The sequence below is a fragment of the Thalassophryne amazonica genome, chromosome 12 (assembly GCF_902500255.1).
Source record: "Thalassophryne amazonica chromosome 12, fThaAma1.1, whole genome shotgun sequence".
Taxonomy (NCBI): domain Eukaryota; kingdom Metazoa; phylum Chordata; class Actinopteri; order Batrachoidiformes; family Batrachoididae; genus Thalassophryne; species Thalassophryne amazonica.
The window spans coordinates 24,307,624-24,330,867 of NC_047114.1; the positions used below are offsets into that span (position 1 = coordinate 24,307,624).

General features: G+C 43.1%; 1 long non-coding RNA gene across 1 annotated transcript; it reads right to left on the reverse strand.

Annotated features, from left to right (window-relative positions):
- Positions 1 to 1,456: 1,456 nt before the first annotated feature.
- Positions 1,457 to 22,344, reverse strand: LOC117522680. The gene is made up of 3 exons (XR_004564289.1): positions 22,335 to 22,344; positions 10,986 to 10,991; positions 1,457 to 1,544 (listed from the first exon to the last, which is right to left on the reverse strand). It is a non-coding gene; the product is annotated as an uncharacterized LOC117522680 (long non-coding RNA).
- Between the last annotated feature and the right edge of the window lie 900 nt (positions 22,345 to 23,244).

Consider the following 23,244-nt stretch of genomic DNA (forward strand, 5'->3'; position numbering starts at 1 on the left):
ATATTTGAGGGAAATGGTGATATTGTGTATGTGGAAAAAGTTTTAGATCTTTGAGTTCATCTCATACAAAATGGGAGCAAAACCAAAAGTGTTGCGTTTATATTTTTGTTGAGTATACATACAGTGGGTAAAAAAACAACAACTATTGAACACGTCACCATTTTTCTCAGTAAATATATTTCTAAAAGTGCTATTGACATGGAATTTTCACCAGATGTCAGTAACAACTCAAATAATCAATACATGCAAAGAAATCAAACCATAGATGTCCATAAATTAAGTTGTGCGAAATTATGTGAAATGTCGCAGGGGAAAAGTATTGAACACCTGTAGAAAGGGAGATGCAAAAAGACATGGAAAGCCAAGACACCAGCTGAAATCTATCAGTAATTGGGAAGCAATCCTGCCCCTTGTCAATGCAAATAATAATAATATCAGCTGGTTCAGTCCCAACTGGTGACCCATAAAAAGGTGTCTCATTACCAAGGTGTTACACAAGAAACATCTCCTGATGGGTAAAAGCAAAGAGCTGTCTCAAGATCTTGCAAAACAAACTGATGGCATTGGTAATAGAAGAATTTCTAAACTTTTGAATATGAACACTGTTTGGGCCATAATCTGGAAATGGAAAGAACATCATTTCACCATTAACCGGCCATGACCAGGTGCTCCTTGCAAGATTTGAGTGAAAAGAATTATCAGAAGAGTTGTTCAAAAAGCCAAGGACCACTTGTGGAGAGCAACTGAACAATTGTTTCAAAGAAAAGAATAAGTAATGCACTCAACCGCCATTGGCCTGTATGCACGCTCACCACACAAGAACCCCACCTCTGAAGAAAAAGCATGTTGAAGCTTGTTTAAAGTTTGCTGCACAACATTGAGACAAACCTGTGAAATACTGGGAGAACATAGTCTGGTCAGATGAGACCAAAACTGAACTCTTTGGATGTCATAATACACACCATAAATGTCACTGCACATCACCCCAAAAACACCACACCAACAGTGAAGTTTGGACCCGGGAACATCATGGTGTGGGGCTGTTTTTCTGCAGACGACACAAGCAAACTTAATATAATTCAAGGAAGGATGAATGGAAAAATGTACCGAGACGTCAAGGGTGCCAAAAAGGGGAGAATAAGGAGAAGGATTCTAGGGGCCCAAGATTGACAGGGGCACCAGTAAGATTTCTTTTCATAGGGCCCAAAATCCCTGGCGGCGCCCCTGCGAGACATTCTCGATTTAAAAAAAAATCTGCTGCCATCAACCAGGATGATGAAGATGAAATGAGGGTGGACATTTCAGTCAGACAATGATCCCAAACACACACCCAAGGAAACTGTCAGCTGGTTTCAGGGAATGAAAATAAAATCCAGCCACTCAGCTGACTTAAATCCAACAGAAAATCTGTGGAAAGAACTAAAGATCAGAGTTCATAGAAGAGGTCCACGGAACCTTCACGATTTGAAGACTGTTTGTGTGGAAGAATGGACTAAAATCACACCCGAGCAATGCAGGAGACTAGTTTCTCCATACAGGAGAAACTTCATTGAAAAATTCATTGAAACTTCATTACCAACAAAGGCTTTTGTATGAACTATTCAATAAATATCAGTAAGCGTGTTCAATACTTTTTCCTGCTGCCATTCCATTTCATTACGCATAACTTAATTTCTGTACTTATTTGTTTGGTTTCTTTGCATGTGTGGATTACTTGGATTGCTACCGACATCTGGTGAAAATTTCATGTTGGTAGGATCTTTAGAAATGTATTTACTGAAATAAATGGTGACGTGTTCAGTACTTGTTTTACCTGTTGTGTGTGTGTATACAGACACACACACACACACATAATTCTATATTTTCTCTGTATGTATGAGTAGTGTGATTACTTAGTATTACTTAGTATATCCTGTGGCAGTGATTTTTCCGGCCGTCGTAGAGAAACTGCCTGATATTTGAAGAACTGGGGAAAATCCCTTTGAGGATGCGAGCTGAGGCACAGCCATCACGAGCCACTTCCTTCATACTCTTCTGGTGTGTCACTCGTCTGTTGCATCAACTCTGGCAACTCTTCTTGATTAAAATTTAAAACAACAGACTGTTACCTTATGACAGCTCATCTCTGAAGCAGATTTTAACAGTGGCCTATTTTCTGTAATCTCTGTAATAAAATTTTATGGTCAACAGTATCAAAAGCAGCACTGAGGTCTAACAGAACAAGCACAGAGATGAGTCCACTGTCTGAGGCCATAAGAAGATCATTTGTAACCTTCACTAATGCTGTTTCTGTACTATGATGAATTCTAAAACCTGACTGAAACTCTTCAAATAGACCATTCCTCTGCAGATGATCAGTTAGCTGTTTTACAACTACCCTTTCAAGAATTTTTGAGAGAAAAGGAAGGTTGGAGATTGGCCTATAATTAGCTAAGATAGCTGGGTCAAGTGATGGCTTTTTAAGTAATGGTTTAATTACTGCCACCTTAAAAGCCTGTGGTACATAGCCAACTAATAAAGATAGATTGATCATATTTAAGATCGAAGCATTAATTAATGGTAGGGCTTCCTTGAGCAGCCTGGTAGGAATGGGGTCTAATAAACATGTTGATGGTTTTGTGGAAGTAACTAATGAAAATAACTCAGACAGAACAATCGGAGAGAAAGAGTCTAACCAAATACCGGCATCACTGAAAGCAGCCAAAGATAACGATATGTCTTTGGGATGGTTATGAGTAATTTTTTCTCTAATAGTTAAAATTTTATTAGCAAAGAAAGTCATGAAGTCATTACTAGTTAAAGTTAAAGGAATACTCGGCTCAATAGAGCTCTGACTCTTTGTCAGCCTGGCTACACTTGTTATGTGTCGACGCGGGTTGAGGAGCGGACCTGCGTCAGACGGAACCCAGCGCTAAAAATAACCAGAAAGCGGTTCCAATAACAAAAACAGTTTATTTATTTCACCCGCTGGTGCACAACAAAGTGTAAAAACCAAAATAGCATCCTTCTGGTGGAGTGAAGGCTGGCACGCTCTCCAGCGCCCAAAAGGATTGAAGCCCGGCGCTCCTGGACCCACTACCACCGCCAAACACCCCCCAGGTGGACACGACAAACCGACTCTCTGCGAAGCATAGAAGAGGTGAGGTAAGTCAGCAGTTACAACTAATATCCTTCAAAAGACACACACTATCAGCAACACATTCAGGTCTGTATTTTAAACTTTATGCAAATGAGCAGCTTCTCACAACAGGTGGAGGATCACTTGTCCGCACGCCACAGCAGTGAGAAGCAAGCTGCACAATTCTCATCACAATTCAAGTATACTGCGTAACAAAATACCAAGTTACTATCAACAATTAGTCAAACACTTAATCACCTTTGATGTGTGCTGACAGCATGTGTCCCTCACCCCTCCTGCCTCACGGGCTCGATGTGTCAAACCCAGGCGCGGTCCTCAGCGTCTCACAAACGAACATCACAAGGTCGAGTTCCTGGCAGTTCTGCTTGAATCACACATGACTTAAATGCAGAACGCCATCCAATTATCTGCTTCAGCTGAAAGTCTTTAAGGCTGCACGTGAGCACCATTCACAGGTGCTGCACATGATGTTGATGAGGGTGAAGGACTCTTCAGCCAGCACCTTCTCCACAGACAAATCAGTTTTCATGTCACCTGGAGAGCAAAGAAAAGAAAAGAACACCAAAATATCCAGCCACACCCCCCAACACACAACAACAGTGCTGAAAAGAAACCTGGGGTTGTTCTTATTTTCTTCAATTAGTGATGAGTAGTAAGATGTCCTAGCTTTACGGAGGGCTTTTTTTATAGAGCAACAGACTCTTTTTCCAGGCTAAGTGAAGATCTTCTAAATTAGTGAGATGCCATTTCCTCTCCAACTTACGGGTTATGTGCTTTAAGCTGCGAGTTTGTGAGTTATACCACGGAGTCAGGCACTTCTGATTTAAGGCTCTCTTTTTCAGAGGAGCTACAGCATCCAAAGTTGTCTTCAATGAGGATGTAAAACTATTGAAGAGATACTCTATCTCACTCACAGAGTTTAGGTAGCTACTCTGCACTGTGTTGGCATATGGCATTGGAGAACATAAAGAAGGAATCATATCCTTAAACCTAGTTACAGCGCTTTCTGAAAGACTTCTAGTGTAATGAAACTTATTCCCCACTGCTGGGTAGTCCATCAGAGCAAATGTAAATGTTATTAAGAAATGATCAGACAGAAGGGAGTTTTCAGGGAATACTGTTAAGTCTTCAATTTCCATACCATAAGTCAGAACAAGATCTAAGATATGATTAAAGTGGTGGGTGGACTCATTTACATTTTGAGCAAAGCCAATTGAGTCTAATAATAGATTAAATGCAGTGTTGAGGCTGTCATTCTCAGCATCTGTGTGGATGTTAAAATCGCCCACTATAATTATCTTATCTGAGCTAAGCACTAAGTCAGACAAAAGGTCTGAAAATTCACAGAGAAACTCACAGTAACGACCAGGAGGACGATAGATAATAACAAATAAAACTGGTTTTTGGGACTTCCAATTTGGATGGACAAGACTAAGAGTCAAGCTTTCAAATGAATTAAAGCTCTGTCTGGGTTTTTGATTAATTAATAAGCTGGAATGGAAGATTGCTGCTAATCCTCCGCCTCGGCCCATGCTACGAGCGTTCTGACAGTTAGTGTGACTCGGGGGTGTTGACTCATTTAAACTAACATAATTATCCTGCTGTAACCAGGTTTCTGTAAGGCAGCATAAATCAATATGTTGATCAATTATTATATCATTTACTAACAGGGACTTAGAAGAGAGAGACCTAATGTTTAATAGACCACATTTAACTGTTTTAGTCTGTGGTGCAGTTGAAGGTGCTATATTATTTTTTCTTTTTGAATTTTTATGCTTAAATAGATTTTTACTGGTTATTGGTGGTCTGGGAGTAGGCACCGTCTCTACGGGGATGGGGTAATGAGGGGATGGCAGGGGGAGAGAAGCTGCAGAGAGGTGTGTAAGACTACAACTCTGCTTCCTGGTCCCAACCCTGAATTGTCACGGTTTGGAGGATTTAAGAAAATTGGCCAGATTTCTAGAAATGAGAGCTGCTCCATCCAAAGTGGGATGGATGCCGTCTCTCCTAACAAGACCAGATTTTCCCCAGAAGTTTTGCTAATTATCTATGAAGCCCACCTCATTTTTTGGACACCACTCAGACAGCCAGCTATTCAGGGAGAACATGCGGCTAAACATGTCACTCCGATTGGGGAGGGGCCCAGAGAAAACTACAGAGTCCGACATTGTTACACACCGATTCAATGTTAATTTTAGTGACCTCCGATTGGCGTAACCGGGTGTCATTACTGCCGACGTGAATTACAATCTTACCAAATTTACGCTTAGCCTTAGCCAGCAGTTTCAAATTTCCTTCAATGTCGCCTGCTCTGGCCCCCGGAAGACAATTGACTATGGTTGCTGGTGTCGCTATCTTCACATTTCTCAAAACAGAGTCGCCAATAACCAGAGTTTGATCCTCGGTGGGTGTGTCGCCGAGTAGGGAAAAACGGTTAGAAATGTGAACGGGTTGACGGTGTACACGGGGCTTCTGTTTAGGGCTACGCTTCCTCCTCACAGTCACCCAGTTGGCCTGCTTTCCCGGCTGCTCAGGATCTGCTGGAAGGGAACTAACGACGGTTAAGCTACCTTGGTCCGCACCGACTACAGGGGCCTGGCTAGCTGTAGAATTTTCCACAGTGTGGAGCCGAGTCTCCAATTCGCCCAGCCTGGCCTCCAAAGCTACGAATAAGCTACACTTATTACAAGTACCATTACTGCTAAAGGAGGCCGAGGAATAACTAAACATTTCACACCCAGAGCAGAAAAGTGCGGGAGAGACAGGAGAAGCCGCCATGCTAAATCGGCTAAGAGCTAGTAGCTGCACTAAGCTAGCGGATTCCTAAAAACACACAAAGTGAATAATGTGTAAATAATTTAGAGGTGATTCAGCAGAGGGAGTGCTTTAGTTAAGGCACGTGAAGATTACACTGTGAAACAAATCGTTATCTAGTTATCTAGATCAATCTAACTGCGCAGATTAAACAGCTAACAGATACAGCAAAACACCGCTGTGCTCCGGAACAGGAAGTGATACAATACCGCAGTGAGAGCCAACCACCAGTAGAGGCCAAATGCAATATCATATTATCAATCCCTCATTTAAATGCCAATAAATAAAATTATGATGGTGCCAAAGAAAATTCTTGTCATGACTTAAATCTTAAAAAAACCAAAAAAAAAACCCCAGAGGCCGTACAGCTTTAACCAGTTTTGTATCAACTGAATGGGAATGTGTGTCCAAACCTTTAGCTGGTAGTGTGTGTGTTGATCTTATCTATACCAGATTTGAAGTGGAGATGGTTTGGGTCACTGTGCATATTTAAAATGCTGCATTTACATTTTTACATTTTTTTCTTCTATTGGCTCTTTAATCCACAGGCAGCTGTGGATTAAGGAGTCAAACTACTCTGTGAGAACTTTCAGGACAAATGATGCTGGAACACACCCCCATCTCAGAGTTACCAAACAAGCTCTTCAAAGAACTGCAACTTTTTCCATTTCCAGGTTGGCTTCATTTTTGACGGGCAGATGTTGGGCCTTGCTGCACATCACACAAATCTACATACTTTCACACCCATAGTATTGAAAGATTGCTGTTTCAATCTTTCATTATTGGCAATGACAGACGTCAAATGTCGGTTTGACAGTTACTGGATAAAATTACAGCAAATCATCACTTTTACAGCCAGTTTTCTTTCAGCACATCAGGGGATGGACACACAAACATTTAAAAGTCACTGAATATGTCTTGGACTTCATTTCCATCAATCATTATGAAATACAAACAGCGTGGTACGGTATGTTGAACCAGTCTGGTATAGGCAGTTCTCAAAAACAGAATGACTGGTGAGGGAAGCCATCAAGTCACCCGGACAACTCTGAAGGAATAATAGGAGGGACTGTGCACAGTGTTAACTCTTATCTGTTCATCACCCATCACAGCTTCATGGTGGACTGGAAGAGAAAACACTTGAAGTCCAGACTCGTGTCTCCCATCTGTACTATGGCAAACTGTAGCTGAAATTTTACATTGTGCTTTCAAGAAAGTCCTTCTTTGTTCTGTTCATTTTATTCCATGTCTCCACCCATTCAGTCAAACATTATTTTCAGCATTATCTTGTTTCATCAGCAAGATCAACAACTTGCTCAGTGACTCCAACACATACGAACGTCTGAAGAGAGACCCCACGAGCAGCTATAAGAAGAAAATCATTAGCTACCTCCAAAACCTGGAGAAAGAGGGACTCATCAACAGGCAGACATACTACAGACTATACCCTGGGGACGCCACTCCGTGCATCTATGGACTGCCCAAAATCCACAAACAGGACGTGCCACTGAGGCCTATTGTATGTAGTACAGATTCCATCACGTACAATTTGGCCAAGTACCTCAAGTGGATTTTGGCTCCTCTAGTGGGTAACTCAGACCACCATGTGGAGAACACACAAGATTTTGTGAACAAGATCAAGGACCTACAGCTGGAGGCAGATGAAACTATGGTGTCATTTGATGTGACATCGTTGTTCACCTGCATCCCCACTGCTGAGACCCTCTCAGCTGTGAGGCAGAGACTGCTGGAGGATGTGTCTCTACTTGAAAGGACCAAACTCACACCAGACCACATCTGCCAACTCTTGGAGATCTGTCTCAACACCACGTATTTCCTGTTTAGGGGGAATTACTACAGGCAGATTCATGGTTGTGCATATGAGGTCTCCGGTATCCCCCATTGTGGCCAATCTGTACATGGAGTGAGTGGAGAAGACAGCCTTGACGTCTTTCACAGGCATCTCTCCCAGTCACTGGTTCAGATATGTTGATGACACATGGGTCAAAATCAAGCAACAGCAAGTTGAGGACTTTACAGAACACATCAAATCGGTGGACGCCAATATCAAGTTCACACGTGAGGATGCCAGAAACAACCATTTAGCCTTCCTGGACTGTGATGTTACGATTGGAGAGAACAGGCAGCTCCAGACAGGGGTTTACAGAAAACCAACTCACACTGACCAATATCTGCTCTTCGACTCAAACCACCCCCATGACCACAAGCTCGGGGTGATCAGGACACTTCAACACAGAGCCCTACAGGTGCCCACAACTGCAGAGGGAAGGGCTGAAGTACAACAACGTGTCTGGAAAGCCCTCACAGTATGTGGGTACCCACAATGGTCCCTGGACAAAGTGCAGAAGTCCCAGAGAACAAAGAGACCAGATAGACAGGAGACGGAGACAAGAAGAAGAGGAGTGTCTCTCCCTTATTTAGCAGGAGTAGGGGAAAAACTACAGAGGATCTTCAGACAGCACAAAATCCCAGTTTACTTTAAACCGGTTAACACCTTGAGACAGAAACTAGTTCACCCTAAGGACATGATCCCTAGTTACAAACAGAGCAATGTAGTGTATTCTATCAGATGTCAGGAAAACTGTAACGAACACTACATAGGTGAAACGAAGCAACCTTTACACAAAAGGCTATACCAGCACCGCAGAGAGGGCGCCAGTGGACCTCAGTCTGCGGTTCACCTCCACCTTAAAGACACTAACCACACGTTTGACGACAAGGAATTTAAAATATTAGCCAGAGAGAAGAAATGGTTTGAGACGGGGTCAAGGAGGCATTCTTTGTGAAACGTTTGAAACCCAGCCTTAACCGGGGAGGGGGTCTGAGACACACTTTATCCCCTGTTTACAATGGGGTACTCAGGTCAAAGGAGTTTCAGTCTTTTGTTCATGGTAATGAGTCATTCACGTCATCAAGGGAGCCATCAGAAAGGCATCCATCCCATCATTAGAGGGACAGCTGTCCTGCCATTAGGTGTGCTAACTACAGCACAATAGTTGCTAATTAGAGCTATTGTTTAGTCACTAGCCTATAGCAGTCTGCCTCTCAGTAGGAGGGGTCTGGTTAGGTTTAAAACTCCAGCTTTTGTTGGCTTCTGTTTTATTCTTCTCTACAAGAGTCAGACAGAAGTCAGACTTCCAGATCAAGAATTTCAGCTGAGGAAGCTTCTGCAATTTGAAGCGAAACGTCCTCGTGTCAAGCAACCCAGTCCAGTCGAAGATTCAAGCTTCTCTACTGTAGATGAACAGCCGATAATTTTTTGCACCTGCGTTTAAGTTTTCCCCTCTCCAATCAACTTTTTAATCAAACTATGCTGTTCTTCTGAACAATGTATTGAATGTTCCATTTTCCTCAGGCTTTCAAAGAGAAATGCATGTTCAACAGGTGCTGGCTTCATCCTTACATAAGGGACACCTGATTCACACCTGTTTGTTCCACAAAATTGATGAACTCACTGACTGAATGCCACACTACTATTATTGTGAACACCCTCTTTTCTACTTTTTTTTTTTTTACTAATAGCCCAATTTCATAGCCTTCAGAGTGCATATCATGAATGCTTGGTCTTGTTGGATTTGTGAGAATCTACTGAATCTACTGGTACCTTGTTTCCCATGTAACAATAAGAAATATACTCAAAACCTGGATTAATCTTTTTAGTCACATAGCACTACTATTATTCTGAACACTACTGTAAATAGTGAAATATGTCAAAAACATAACAAGGAAGCAGCATTGTAGATGTGAGAGAAGGACAGCCTTTGGTAAGTGTGAGTTTGCTGCGCTGGGGTCACTTTATCTGAGTGGGTTTACGTTGAGCCTCAGACTCTGACACTGAAATAATCCTCATCAGCAGCTTCCTCAGGTTAAACCTCTGTGACACACTGACATGTGGCCGGTCTGGTTCAAGGTGGGGCAGACAGACAGACAGACAGACAGACAGTACTTACACGTTCCCCCGGCGTGGAAGACTCAGTTCTTTCTAAAGTGGAACAGAAAGAAAAGATTCATCAAGTGTGGCTCCCATAAAAAATGTTTGTCTGTTTTGTGGCAGCAGGATGATTGTTACTGCAGATGTCAACCAGCAGTCACATTTATTGTTTGGTTGCAAATCAGTATTGTTTTCATTTCACAAGATGACTCTGTTCTCACACTGAATGTTCTCAATCACATCTGTGCTGAAAAATGAATTTAAAAGTCAACTGAAACCTGAAGGAAGCATTTGATGATTGCTGTCTGATCTGTTTCCATGGTCACCAGGGTTCAACAGCCAAGAAAGGCCACAACATGTCCAAGATAACATTTGCAGAAAAAGCTTGCAAATATGGGGAAGGTCCACTAGTCCTAGAGTCCACTTGTCTGAACCTCTTTATATTATTTGATGGTGTATACTACAACTCCAAACTGACTTTAAAGTTCACCCTAACGCCTAACCAGGACTAGTCTACCCTAGGACTACAACTAGTGCACTCTAGGACTAGTGGGAAGTTCCTGTAAATAAATAAAAAAGACTCCATCAATTCTGCAGCAGATAATCATATCAAAAAATAGTTTTGCAAATTAAACAACTCTTGCGAGTGTGACAGAGGCCAGCATGTGCATGTGGTAGTCAATAGGCCTCACTACCCCGACAGCCAAAGGATACTCTGACCACTCAGGCCAGAGCCCAGCTATTGGCTGACTGGACACAGAGTGTCGACCTCCCATGCTGAATATCGTAAGTTCACGTCCCGAGGGGAGCGAGTGGAAGGAATCAAACACAACACAACGAAGAGCAAACCGCTACATGAACACAAATATGACACACAGCACAACATGTAACAGTTAAATTCAATAACAAATCTGCTGCAATTTCTCAAAACACTCCCAAAAACAAAACCGCTGTAAATCGCCAGAACACAGCTGACTGACTGACTTTAACCGACAGAGTGTTGAGTGTATGGTGGCGCACACCTCTTTATCTCTTCCTGGTCAGCATTGCTGAGTAAGTTTATATATTTATTTACTTTACTGATGACTTTACTCTTACGTATGACAGTATGTGGAGCCACTAAAAAAAGTACCACTGTGGTCTTTACATTCCTCTTCCTTCAGCCCCCGGTACTTCTCATTTACGTCATGATGTTTCTTTCTGATGTTGCTACCACTTTGAATTGCCCCATTTAACCTCAACAGTCCTCTCCAGCCACCTCGATGTCTGGTTGGTTGGACAGCATCTGTATCTGGAACTTGAAGTCCCACAGCCTCTTAGCTGCTGTTCTCAACCACCTTTCCTGATGTTCCTCACTTGGACTTGGGTACTTTCTGTCTCTGTTTGGCACAGATGTTCCTGTGCCTCTCAGGGAATGCTGCCCTAGCTTGGATTTGGCACCCTGAATCTAAGTGCTGGAGTGTGTCAGGGACATGTGTGCACAGCCTGCACCTCTGGTTCTGCTGAAATTACCAGCTGGGAATCATTAGGTCACCTTGCACTTCACGAGGCAGGAGTACTTTTAGAAGAAAATCTCATCAACCAAAACACTAAAAGATGGCAGAACAGGACAGAGTTATGCAGTGCCCACATAGAACACCTTTACCAATAACAGCCACCTGCTACATCTGTGAATCAAGAATTGGAATCTTGGGTCATCTTTTGATTCAGAACGCCTCCTTTTTTAAAATCTCTCTCCATTCTTTCTTGAACTTCTATCCTTGGTAGTCTTCACCGTGCTTTGGAGGGACAATTATTGCTATAGTAGACCCCTGTCTCTATGATGTTGGGGGCTGTATTTGTGTTGCCATGATCAGAGAGTCTTCAGTTCATCCTTTGCTAGCCTTCTGGTAGGATTTCTTGATGTCATGTCACCACCTTTATCTGTCAGTTGTACATTCCATGGAGGATTCTGGTCTTCCATGATGTCTCCTTTACTTCTCGAGCAGAAGACAGAGGGTGGACGCACCATCCTTCCTGTTTTTGCCTATCGTAGAGTCTCAGAGTGCTGGACTTTGGGCTGAACCCTCTGAGCTCTGTGAGGAGCTTATGTGTCTTGATATCTGTGGCATCTGTCGCTTCCTTTGAAAAAGAAAAACAAGACCTACATAGGTCATAAGGCCTGTTGGTGCCTGTGGTTTTCTCAGAATTACGTAGTGCCAAGCGGATGAGATTCTACAACTCCCCCATTGATGGTTAAGTTACATCCCCAGCCAACACCTTGATATAGAGTGCATCAGGAAAGTATTCACAGCACTTCTCTTTTTCCACATTTTATGTACAGCCTTATTCCAAAATGGATTAGATTAATTTTTCCCCTCAAAATTCTACTCACAACACCCCATAATGACAACATGAGAAAAGTTTTTTTTTTGCAAAATTAAAAATAAAAACTAAGAAAACACATGTACATAAGTATTCACACCCTTTGCTCGATACTTTGTTGATGCACCTTTGGCAGCAATTACAGCAAATGAGAGAAGGTGAGCTTGTGTATGTGTGTGTGTGTGTGTGTGTGTCTGATCCATGTACACAGCACCTGTGTGTGCGTGATCAGAACTGGTAATTGAACTCGCATGCGTGCGTGTGACTGACTGCTTGATCACACAGCCACAGTGCCGGTGATCAAAAACACCAGGGTTTTGAAAAACTGCAGAGAGACAGATACCACTCTCTCTCTCTCTCTCTCTCTCTCTCTCTCTCTTTCTCTCTCTCTCTCTCTCCTCACTCACTCTCTCACCCTCTGTCTCGCTCTCTCTGAAACAAGAGACGGACAGTTTTAAGTTTGCTTGTGAGTTTCAACAGCAATATTTTCTAGTTTTTTGGGGGACACAGAAGGACTCTGAACTTTGAGATCTGATGTTCCCAGCCCTGACAAGGAAGCAGTGTGCCCCGCTGTACATCTTCAAACCTGAGTGCCGTTTGCTTTACCATTTTGAGAATGGAGCGCATTTCTGCAACGCAAAAAAAACAACAAAAAAAAACAAAACAAAAAACCAAAGACAAGAGTGTGGCAAGGGGTACACTCGACAGAATGCATACATTAAAAGCAAACATACACAGCTGCAAGCAAATCTATGAACGCAATGACACATGAAAAACGTTGAGTACATGCGCATTTCAGGTGTACAGACAGCGATTACAGTTTTGGTATTTGAGAGATTTGATAAATATCTGGCGTGTTTGCAGAGTGTATTATTTTGGTGGAATATTTAGCGTGTGTGGTTAGTGTGTTGGTGTTTTTTTTTTGTAAAAATGAGGTGTCTTATCAATGCTTGCTTTTTTTATTGGAGCAAGACAGAGTGCGCAGCACATCATCAGAGTCTGAACCAATCAGTGAGGGTTCTGATGAAGGAGATGATCCCTCTTTTGTTCTGGATGAGGAACAGGTGGATCCACCAACGTGTGCACAGATCTCCACAATGGGTCAGATCATGCGCTTCTTTTTGCAGCTCGAGGATTCAGGCACTACAAAGCTCGGTCCGAGTGCCGAGTCCTGGAACGCAGAGATGCAGACACACACTGCTCCAGCAGTGGCTCCAAGCGCGTTTTGTTTAAAGTGTGGAGATCAACGTTAGCTTCGGTTTCATTTTGTTCCTCTTTTGTCCCTTTTGCACTCTTGATTCGCAGGCTAACTGGTGATAAAGCTTGTTTGTCCACATTTTCTCAACAATTTGTGACTTTTTTACTTTTTCCCTTCGTTCAGTAATCATCATATCAATCAATCAATTCAATCAATTTTATTTATATAGCGCCAAATCACAACAAACAGTTGCCCCAAGGCGCTTTATATTGTAAGGCAAGGCCATACAATAATCACGGAAAAACCCCAACGGTCAAAACGACCCCCTGTGAGCAAGCACTTGGTGACAGTGGGAAGGAAAAACTCCCTTTTAACAGGAAGAAACCTCCAGCAGAACCAGGTTCAGGGAGGGGCAGTCTTCTGCTGGGACTGGTTGGGGCTGAGGGAGAGAACCAGGAAAAAGACATGCTGTGGAGGGGAGCAGAGATCAATCACTAATGATTAAATGCAGAGTGGTGCATACAGAGCAAAAGGAGAAAGAAACACTCAGTGCATCATGGGAACCCCCCAGCAGTCTAAGTCTATAGCAGCATAACTAAGGGATGGTTCAGGGTCACCTGATCCAGCCCTAACTATAAGCTTTAGCAAAAAGGAAAGTTTTAAGCCTAATCTTAAAAGTAGAGAGGGTGTCTGTCTCCCTGATCTGAATTGGGAGCTGGTTCCACAGGAGAGGAGCCTGAAAGCTGAAGGCTCTGCCTCCCATTCTACTCTTACAAACCCTAGGAACTACAAGTAAGCCTGCAGTCTGAGAGCGAAGCGCTCTATGGGGGGGGGGGGGGGGGGGGGGGTACTATGAGGTCCCTAAGATAAACAGGCTGGCGTGTTTGCAGATGATCAGTTAGCTGTTTTACAACTACCCTTTCAAGAATTTTTGAGAGAAAAGGAAGGTTGGAGATTGGCCTATAATTAGCTAAGATAGCTGGGTCAAGTGATGGCTTTTTAAGTAATGGTTTAATTACTGCTCCATCCAAAGTCATATGCCATGTGACTGGGCCATTAGTGCCATTGTGATTGTGTTGGAGGCTTTCCATTGTCAGCTGCAAGAGTATCTTCCTTCTAGAGATGTTCATGCAAAGAGCAATCAGTTGCTTCTTAGTGCAACAAAAAGTCAGGCCAACCACAAAGAAAAACATCTCTGGACCTTGACATTGTCACTTTGAGTGACACAAGAAGAACCAGCTATTGGAGGAGCAAGGAGGCTACACTTTCTAATGAGGAGAAAAAACAAACCCATGGTGTTGTTTCACCATCAAGAACTCCCTCCTTCCAAAACTGACTGAACTCTCATTGGGTGTCAATGAACAAGTGGTGATGACACTCTGTCTCCAACTTGTGAATGAATGCCATGCCACCATCGTCAGTGCTTATGCATCAATACTTGACACTGATCATGAGGAAAAGGAAACCTACTATGCCAAGCTGGACATCATTCTATCTGAAATCCCAGCATCTGACAAGCTCTTTCTTGGCGACTTCAATGCCCAGGTTGGAAAGGACCACCAGCTCTGGAACAGAACCATCAGGAGAAATGGAGTAGGTAAATGCAATGCCAATGGTACCCTGCTTCTCATAAGGTGCACCAAAGATAACCTCATCATCACCAACACAATCTTCAGACAAAAGGAAAAGTTCAAAGTCTTCTGGCAACACCCTCGTTCAAAGCAATGGCACCTGCTCAAGTATATCATCATCTAAAAGCATGACCAGAAAAAATGTCCTGTCCACCAAGGCAATGACTGATGCAGCTAAACATCTGTCTCAAGAGGAGACCTGGACACTGTAAAACTGTCAAAAGATTCAACATCATCAAGCTCGAAGACCCAGAAGCAAAAGCAGAGTTTCAACAGTGCTTGATGAAAGAACTCCCCGAGAAGTACTCTGTCCTGACTCCTAAGCACTGGGATGAGCTCAAGCCAGCCATGACAACAGCCCGCCAAGAAACACTTGGACACCAGAACAGAAAGCACCAGGACTGGTTTATTGAGAATGACCATGTCCTCCAAAGACTCACTGAGCAAAAGTGAAAAGCATTCCTCAACCTTGCAAATGAAAAAGTCTCAACTACAGCAAAGCACAGCGACTCTGCAAAGTGAAAATCACACATCGACAAATCAGTGGTGGATAAACAGGCTGCTGAATCCAAGCCTGTGCAGACAGAAATGACAGCAGAGGCTTTTTCAATGCCACCAAAGCAAACTACGGCCCCTCCACCCAAAGACAAGCGCTTCCTTGAAGCAAGAGCGGCCTGAGTTTGCTAAAGACCAAAGATGACATCAGTGCTGGATGGAAAAACAAACTCCTCTGTAGAATTTACTTCTGTACAGGAGCTTGACCTAAAAATTTTTGATTACTCTGAACATAAATCTCATAACATTGAACATAATATTGATCTGGATTGTTTTGGTTTTTTTGTTTGTTTGTTTTTTTGTTTTGTTTTTGGTTTTGGTTTTTAATATAACTAACCACTGCAATTACTTTACTGAGGAACAATTTAAGAACTGTTCCATAATAAACGGGCCATTCTCCATTATACATTTTAATAGTAGAAGTCTTTCAAATTTGTCTAAAATTCAGGACTGTTTAAAAAATGTCAATAAACATTTTTCTGTTATTGCTATTACTGAGACATGGTTGCAGGATGAGCACATTGAAGCTATCCAGGTTGAGGGTTATGATTTCTTTGCTATAAATAGGATGTATAAATGGGGCGGTGCCATGGCACTTTACGTTAGTTCTAGTTATCATTGTGAAATTGTTAGTAATATCTCCTTTTCTTTTGAAAATATCATGGAATGTGTTGCAGTGGAAATTAAATGTGAAAAAAAAACATAATTATAAGCTGGATCAAACATAAATATTTTTGTGGAAAAACTGACAGATTTTGTGACAAACTGACAACACTTTAAAAAAAAAAGCTTTTGTTTGTCTGTGAAGACTTAATATAGATTTCCTAAATTCTCATAGTCAATTACATATAACTGAATTTATAAATTCTGTGTTTTGTTTGGGATTGTATCCAGTGATTACTCATCCAACTAGGATAACTAGGAATACATCAACACTTATTGACAATATACTGACAAATATTACCGTGGGAAATATAATGGGCGGACTACTCATTAGTGATATCAGTGACCATTTGCCTGTTTTTGGATTTCAATTCATTAGTTGATAAAAATGACCATATTAACATTACAAACTTCACAAGGAAAATAACAAAGGAAACTATGATAAATCTTAGAATAGATTTAAGACATCAAAAGTGGAGTGACATTTATGTTGAGGATATAGATCAATCTTACGAATCATTAATTTGTATTATTTCCAGTTTATATGATAAACATTACCCTTTTGTGTCAAAAGTTGGAAATAAGCAAAACATTGATAAACCTTGGATCACTAAAGGACTTCAGAATGCATGTAAAAACAAAAAAATTGTAAAAGCAATTCTTAAAATTTAGAACAAATGAAGCTGAGAGAAGATATAAAGCATATAAAAACAAACTAACTAATATCATGCGAGCTTGTAAAGGGCAGTATTATAGTGATTTGTTGGAAAAATAAAACAAATATTAAGAGTACTTGGAAGTTTTTAAATGAAACCCTAAATAAGAAAAAAAGTTGTTAAAGAATATCCTGCTTATTTTCATACAAATACTGACACAGTTGTTAAAGAAAACAAAGCTATAGCAGATCATTTTAATGGTTATTTTGTTAATGTGGGTAAAATTTAGCAAATTGAATTGTATCTTCTAAAATGTGATCTTTGGATTACAGCAAAAAATAAATAAATAAATAAAATAAAGTAAAAAAAAAAAAAAATACAGTTCTGGATTGAATGTTCATTAAAGGAACAGATGAAAAAGAAATTATTGACATAGTTCATAAACTTAAGGGGGAAAAATAAACTGATAGTGACAATTTTGATATGGTTTTGGCTAAAAATATTATCGATTGTATTGTTAAGCCTTTAACGTATCTGTAATTTGTCATTAATGACTGGGAAATTTCCTTTCAAAATTAAAATAGCTAAAGTGATACTGCTGTTTAAATCTGGTGACAAACATGTTTTTTCAAATCATAGGCCAATCTCCCTCAGGTTTCTAAAATTTTGGAAAAAGTATTGGTAAAGAGGTTAAATGATTTCGTAACTAAACATCATATCCTTAGTGAACAGCAATACGGTTTAGAAAGAATCACACTACTTCATTGGCTGTAATGGATTTTGGTGATCAAATTTCCAATGCGATTGAAAATAAGCAATATACTGTAGGGTTTTATTTATTTATTTATTTATTTATTTATTTTATTTATTTATTTATTTTGCAGAAATCATTTGATACTATAGACCATACTTTCCTATTGGACAAATGACAGAAGTATGTTGTCAGGGGATTGGCACATGAGTGGATAACAAGCTGCTTACACAATAGATATCCGTGTACCCACATCGGTGGGACAAATTCAGAAATCTTGAAGATTACATGTTGGGTGCCCCAGGGTTCAGTCCTTGGGCCATTGCGGTTTCTTTTGTATATTAATGATATATGTTTGGTTTCCAAGTCCGAAAGCTGTATTTTATTTGCTGATGACACAAATGTGTTTTGCAGTGGGGATCATTTGGGACAGCTCCTGGACACGATGGAGAATGAATTACAGAAATTTAAACAATGGTTCAATTCAAACAAATTATCACTCCATTTTGGTAAAACTAAGTGTATTATATTTGGGAATAAGTCCAGAAACTTATTACATGATATCGAAATTTAAATAGTAACAGATACAAAATTTATTGGTGTTTTTATTGATGATGAATTAAGCTAGAAAACATATTAATTATGTTAAATCTAAAATGTCAAAAGCCATTGCAATTCTGCATAAAGCACAAGACTTCCTCTCCCAACATTCTTTAGGCATTTTATATCATGCATTACTTGTTCCATATATGACATATTGTGTTGAGGTTTGGGGAAATATATATAGAACTAATACTAATTCAATATTTCTGTTGCAAAAGAAAGCTATATGAATTATCAGTAATAAACCATATTGTGAGCCAAGTAATCCATTATTTGCTTGTTTACAAATTTTAAAATTCTGGGACTTGGTTGATTACATCACAATACAAATTATGTATAAAGTTAAAAATAAACTTTTGCCTTAACATGTTCAGAATCTGTTTAAAATGGGGGACTCTATTTACAATTTGAGAGGAACATTATTATTTCAGAAATTAAAGATCCGAACTACTGTAAAAAGTCGTGCTTCTGTTTGTTGTGTGGGCCGCTGAAGAGGAGGTACTGCTAGCCCACCACCACAAGATGGCGCCCTGCTTGAAGTGCGGGCTTCAAGCACGAGAGGGCGTCGGAGCGACCGTAAGTGACAGCTGTCACTCATCATCCGTACCAGCTGTCACTCATCCACCACTCAACACCATCACCATAAAGGCCGGACTGCAACTCCACCTCCCCGCCGAGAAATCAGCTACCAAGCAAGGTAACTTTCTCTGCTGTGATTGTTCGTTGTTTGAAAACAGTGGTCTGTGTGCAGCCTGTTCCTGCAGGGTCTATTGAAGGCTGGATTGGCGGACAGTGAGAGGACGACAGTCTTTGCCTTTCACTCCATGCAGGAAGGAGACCAACAGGAGCTGCACGGGTGACATTGTATCTGGAGGTGGAGGTTCTCCCTCCCGGAGGAACTACTCAGGGAACGATTACTGGGTGTGTCTTCACACACTCACCATAAACTGTTTCTGTTTCTGCCCGCAGTACCTGGTCTGACAGCTGGAGACGGTGGCCACCTGGGACCCAGGACTTGGCGGCTCCGGTGTTCTTCAGATCCGTTGGCGGTGGAAGCCGTGTGGGATCCGGCTCTTCTCTGGACAGATGTCTTCTATCCTCGAGCCTGCCCGCACGTCACCTTGTGTATGATTGACTGTACTCCTCAACTGCAACTGTCTGTATTCCGTTGTGCAATTCACAACATTAAATTGTTACTTTTGGGCTCATCCATTGTCCGTTCATTAATGCCCCCTGTTGTGGGTCCGTGTCACTACACCTTCCCAACAGGATTTCTCGGCCAGCGTCATGGATCCCGAGGGGCATCAACCATCGCTTGAACAGCCAATGGAAGAGCGAGGTGAACAGGCGTCAGCAGGAGGTGTGTTAGGTGAGCTGCAGCAAATCTTAACCGCTTTCACTGCTCAGTTGGACTTAGTCACTGAGTAGAATGTTATTCTCAATCGGAGGATGGAGGCTCTCACCGCCCGGGTGGAAGAGCAAGCTCAGGGCGCTGCTGCAGCACCTCCTCCTGCTGACCGGAGGCCTGAATCAGACATTCCGCTGGTCGTTCAACGACCCCCCCCCCCACCATCCCCTGAAGCTTACATAAGCCCTCCGGAGCCATACGGAGGCTGTGTTGAGACGTGCGTGGACTTCTTAATGCAGTGCTCGCTCGTCTTTTCACAGCGTCCCGTTATGTACGAGTCAGATGCCAGCCGGGTGGCTTATGTAATAAACTTGCTTTGAGGAGAGGCACGCGCCTGGGCTACGGCGCTCTGGGAGCAGAATTCACGGCTCCTAACGACGTATACTGGGTTTGTGAGGGAGTTCAAACAGGTTTTTGATCACCCCCATAGAGGCGAATCTGCATCTAATTTGCTGCTGTCAATCAGACAGGGGCGTCGGAGCGCAGCGGAGTACGCAGTCGACTTCCGCATCGCGGCAGCGAGGTCCGACTGGAACAACATTGCGCTCTGCGCCGCCTTCGTAAATGGACTGTCTCCGGTCCTGAAGGAGCATTTACAGGCGAACCGCGGGATTTCGATGGGCTTGTTGATCTGGTTATACGATTAGATAACCGATTAGAGGAACACTGTCGGGAGCAGGGCGGGGGGGGCGTTGCCGGGCACGAGCCGTCCCTCTTCCTTCCGGGTCCGAAAGGGTGCTGCCTTCCCCACGCTCCACAGCCCGTGACTCCCGTGTGGCAACAGCTCCCCCTGCTGATGAAGCTATGGACACGAGCAGGGCTAAAGTTAAATCAAATAACAGACAACGGAGGCTGGCACGCGGGGAGTGTTTTTTCTGTGGCTCGAGTGAGCATCTACAGAGGAACTGCCCCAAGCGGTTAAACGACAATGCTCGCCCTTAGAAACTGGGCTAAGGGTGGGCCATAACACGCACGCGGGGAAACCCCACAAATCCGCACGCATCCCAGTAGTGATCCTGAGTGGGGATCTGACACTTCACGCCCCAACACTGGTAGACATGGGGTCGGAAGGGAATCTGCTGGACAGCAGATGGGCAAGGAAAGTCGGGCTCCCTCTAGTGGCTCTACCTTCACCATTGAAGGTACGGGCACTAGATGGCACCCTTCTTCCATTAATCACACACCAGACACAACCAGTGACATTGGTGGTGTCTGGTAATCACAGGGAGGAGATTGTGTTTTATGTAACACCTTCTACCTCCCGTGTGATTTTGGGTTATCCTTGGATGATAAAGCACAATCCCCGGATTGATTGGCCGTCTGGGGATGTGGCTCAGTGGAGCAAAACCTGCCACCGGGAGTGTCTCGGATCCTCGGTTCCGCCTGGTGTGACAGCTAGTGAGGAGGTTAAAGTCCCCCCCAATCTGACGGCGGTGCCATGTGAGTACCACGATCTTGCTGACATTTTCAGTAAAGATCTGGCGCTCACCCTTCCCCCGCACCGTCCGTATGATTGTGCCATTGATTTGATCCCGGGCGTTGAGTACCCGTCCAGCAGGCTGTACAACCTCTCATGTCCGGAACGCGAATCAGTGGAGACCTACATCCGGGACTCGTTAACTGCCAGGCTGATCCCGAACTCCACCTCCCCGATGGGTGCTGGTTTCTTTTTTGTGGGCAAGAAAGACGGCGGACTCCGTCCATGCATTGATTACAGGGGGCTGAACGAGATCACGGTTCGCAACCGATACCCTCTGCCCCTGTTAGATTCAGTGTTCACGCCCCTGCATGGAGCCCAAATTTTCACAAAACTGGATCTTAGGAATGCTTATCACCTGGTTCGGATCCGGAAGGGAGATGAATGGAAGACGGCATTTAACACCCCGTTAGGTCATTTTGAGTACCTGGTCATGTCATTCGGCCTCACTAACGCCCCCGCAATGTTTCAAGCTTTGGTAAATGATGTCTTGCGGGACTTCCTGCATCGGTTTGTCTTCGTATATCTAGACGATATACTCATCTTTTCCCCGGATCCTGAGACTCATGTTACGCATGTACGTCAGGTCCTGCAGCGGTTGTTGGAGAACCAGCTGTTTGTGAAGGACGAGAAGTGCGAGTTCCACCGTACTTCTTTGTCCTTCCTGGGGTTTATTATCTCCTCCAACTCCGTCGCCCCTGATCCGGCCAAGGTTGCGGCAGTGAGAGATTGGCCCCAACCAACAAACCGTAGGAAACTACAGCAGTTCCTCGGTTTTGCTAATTTTTACCGGAGGTTCATCAAAGGCTACAGTCAGGTAGTTAGCCCCCTGACAGCCCTGACCTCCACAAAGGTCCCCTTCACCTGGTCGGATCACTGCGAAGCCGCGTTTAGGGAGTTGAAACACCGGTTTTCGACTGCACCAGTTCTGGTGCAGCCCGATCCAAAACGCCAGTTTATAGTCAAAGTGGATGCCTCTGACTCAGGGATAGGAGCCGTGCTACCCCAGAGCGGGGAGTCCGACAAGGTTCTCCACCCATGTGCCTACTTTTCCCGCAGGTTGGCGCCCTGCTTGAAGTGAGGGCTTCAAGCACGAGAGGGCGTCGGAGTGACCGGGAGTGACAGCTGTCACTCATTATCCGTACCAGCTGTCACTCATCCACCACTCAACACCATCACCATAAAGGCCGGACTGCAACTCCACCTCCCCGCCAAGAAATCAGCTACCAAGCAAGGTAGCTTTCTCTGCTGTGATTGTTCGTTGTTTGAAAACAGTGGTCTGTGTGCAGCCGTGTTCCTGCGGGGTCTATTGAAGGCTGGATTGGCGGACAGTGAGAGAACGACAGTCTTCGCCTCTCACTCCATCCAGGAAGGAGACCAACAGGAACTGCACGGGTGACATTGTATCTGGAGATGGAGGTTCTCCCTCCCGGAGGAACTATTCAGGGAACGATTACTGGGTGTGTCTTCACACACCCACCATAAACTGTTTCTGTTTCTGCCAGCAGTACCTGGTCTGACAGCTTTAGATGGTGGCCACCTGGGACCCAGGACTTGGCGGCTCCGGTGTTCTTCAGATCCGTTGGCGGTGGAAGCTGTGTGGGATCTGGCTCTTCTCTGGACAGACGTCTTCTATCCTCGAGCCTGCCCGCACGTCACCTTGTGTATGATTGACTGTACTCCTCAACTGCAATTGTCTGTATTCCATTGTGCAATTCACAACATTAAATTGTTACTTTTTGGCTCATCCATTGTCCGTTCATTAACGCCCCCTGTTGTGGGTCCGTGTCACTACACCTTCCCAACACTGTTAAAGGTATTAATATTTGGAATAATTGTCCTGATAGTATTAAATTACTTGGTACCTTAGTTTGCTTTAAAAGGCTTTACAAAAATAATATATTTACCCATTATAGCTTGAAGAATTAGGTTTACCAGTTTTTTGTGCTTGGGATTGTGCACTATTACTTGTTTGGTTGTGTTTTGAAATTCTAGTGCATTGATTAAGTTATATTGTTTGTGCACATTTCTTT